The following is a 2,727-nucleotide window of genomic DNA, read 5'->3' as shown; positions in this document are numbered from 1 at the left end:
AGAGGAGAAGGAGAAGGAGAAGGAGAAGGAGAAGGAGAAGGAGAAGCGGTGAAGGAGAAGGAGAAGGAGAAGGAGAAGGAGAAGGAGAAGGAGAAGGAGAAGGAGAAGGAGAAGGAGAAGGAGAAGGAGAAGGAGAAGGAGAAGGAGAAGGAGAAGGAGAAGGAGAAGGAGAAGGAGAAGGAGAAAGAAGGAGAAGGAGAAGGAGAAAAGACTGCAGTTGGAAAGAGGACATAATCTGCGAACAGAGAAAATTGTTGGGGATGAAAGAGGATTTCCAAACCAAAGCTTTAACATCGGTGGGGAGAGCTGAAACAGAAGGGCAGCAAACAACACAGGAGCGATCAGAAGAGCCAGTGTGCAGGTGAGCGGTGTAGGAGACGGAGGGGGACATGGCGGAGGGAGAAACGCTGGAGGAAAGCAAGAAAAGCTCCCTGGGCTGAAGAAAGACTGAAGTGCTCTCATGGAAAGAGATGGCTAAGTTCAGTGAAAGACTGGAAAGAAATGTAACCTACGCCTGGTGAATGCCTGCGTTCATTGCAGGGAAGGAGCCAGGCTCTCCTGCACACGTGGGAAACCTGGATCAGAGTGAGATCCGGGCGACTCAGCTGTCCTCAGAGCAGATCGATTGCCACTGGCTGACCCCACCCTGCCCTGGGGGCTCCATGGGAAGTCTGTTTGAAGAGAAAGCAAAATGCTTTCTGTGCTTTGAGTTATGCTATTTATTCTGATTTCTTTGAACAGTAAAGTTAGAGGAGAGCACAGGGATTATATTTTATTTATATTCTCAACAGAACATTCTCAAGATTCAAATTCAATAGATAGAAAAGCTTTTTAAAAACAAAACAAGTCTCTTTAGCACCCCTGCCCTCCAACTACCCTATTTCCCTCTAGAGGGGCAGCACATGTTTTCAGTTTCTTTTGTATCCTTACAGAGGTATTTTATGAATTTACCAGTACATACATAAATTGAGGCATACTTTATAGACCTCTTTTGCACCTTAAATTTTTTTTTAAATCCTCATCTAAGGGCATGCTTAGAGAGAGAGAGAGGCAGGGAGAGAAAGAAAGGAGGGAGGCAGGGAGGGAGGGAGGGAGGGAGGGAGGGAGAGAGAGAGAGAGAGAAACATTGACGTTAGAGAAACATCCATTGCTTGCCTTCCACACACGCTTTGACCCGGATTGAACCAGCAATCCAGGTATGTGCCCTGATTGGGAATCCAATCGACAGTCTTTCAGTGCATGGGAAGATGCTCAATCAATGGAGACCCTCTGGCCGGGCTAAAACAAATTTTTTAATGAGTATATTTTAGGGATCTTTCCACATCAGTGAAGAAATAACTTCATTTGATGGATCCCCACCCCGCCCCTACCCAGCCTGGCTGACCTGGTGCCAGCGCCTGGCCAGGCCAGGAGGCCCCCTGGGATACTGTGTGGCTGCCGCCTGAGTGCCAGTGGAAGCTGAGCTGAGCTGCTTTCCGAGGTTTCAACCACAACAAAGCTGACAAACCCCTAGTTCTTGTAGGATCTGGACCCAAGGACCTTCTGCTTTCTCCCTCTGCCAGTGTAGCTGCTTCTGGCTCCCCAGGGGATCAAAATCACAGACCCTAGTGCTGAACCCCAGTTGCGGGGATGGGGTGGAGGGGGGTGTGGGGGGGTGGGGGAGGAGGGGACAGTTTACTGTTTTTCCTCCCTGAGGTTTAATTAATTAATTAATTAATTAATTTTTAAATATATTTTATTGATTTTTTACAGAGAGGAAGGGAAAGAGATAGAGAGTTAGAAACATCAATGAGAGAGAAACATTGATCAGCTGCCTCCTGCACATCTTCTACTGGGGATATGCCCGCAACCAAGGTACATGCCCTTGACCGGAATCAAACCCGGGACCTTTCAGTCCACAGGCCGACGCTCTATCCACTGAGCCAAACCGGTTTCGGCCCTGAGGTTTAATTTATGAAACCTCCCCCATCTTATAAAACCAACCCTAAGGAGTATTTTAAATTCACATAGACTTTATGTAAATTTAAAATTAGATAAAATATATTTTGGAATAAACTAAATTTAAGGCGCGCACACACACACACACACACACACCCGTAAAAGAACTTCCTTATTCCTTTTTATGAATACAGTATTAAGTATCCCAGTGGCTAGCTGTCCTCTGATGGATTTAACCAGTTTCTTGTGGATGCACACTCAGGTGGCTTATGATTTTTTTGGCCTGAGATTTTTATAATCCATCAGATTGACAGAAGTTGAGAAATTCTATAAAACTCTGAACAAAGGCATCTGATTGCTGAATTATATGTTAAGAATATGTTTAGTTTGCCCTAGCCCAGTGATGGCGAACCTATGACACGCGTGTCAGAGGTGACACGCGAACTCATTTTTTTGGGTTGATTTTTTCTTTGTTTATCTTGGATTGTAAAATTAAAAAAAAATACCCATTATATATACTGGAGGCTTTGGTGCACAAAAATTTGTGCACTGGCGGGGGGCGGGGGCGTGTTCCTCAGCTTGCACTGTCCCTCTCCCAGTCTGGGACTCTTCGGGAGATAACCACCTGCTGGGTTAGGCCCGCTCCCCAGGTGGCAGGTGGCAAGCCCGATCCCGTGGTGCCTGCCCCACCTCCCTGGGTCACAGATGGCAGGCCCAGATGGTGGCTGGGTGGGCAGCGAATCACGCTGTCCCGCCCCGCCTACAGTATGCAAATTTGACGGCCATCTT

At 47.0% G+C, this 2,727-nt stretch overlaps 1 protein-coding gene across 1 annotated transcript in view; it reads left to right on the top strand.

Moving 5' to 3' along the window:
• The window catches only part of WDR88 (WD repeat domain 88), a 35,363-nt gene that overhangs the window by 964 nt on the left and 31,672 nt on the right, over positions 1-2,727 (top strand). The gene's annotated exons all lie outside the window — the stretch shown is intronic.

Source organism: Myotis lucifugus, unplaced genomic scaffold, assembly GCF_000147115.1.
Source record: "Myotis lucifugus unplaced genomic scaffold, Myoluc2.0 scaffold_164, whole genome shotgun sequence".
Classification (NCBI taxonomy): Eukaryota; Metazoa; Chordata; class Mammalia; order Chiroptera; family Vespertilionidae; genus Myotis; species Myotis lucifugus.
This window is presented reverse-complemented; position numbering and strand designations above follow the sequence as displayed.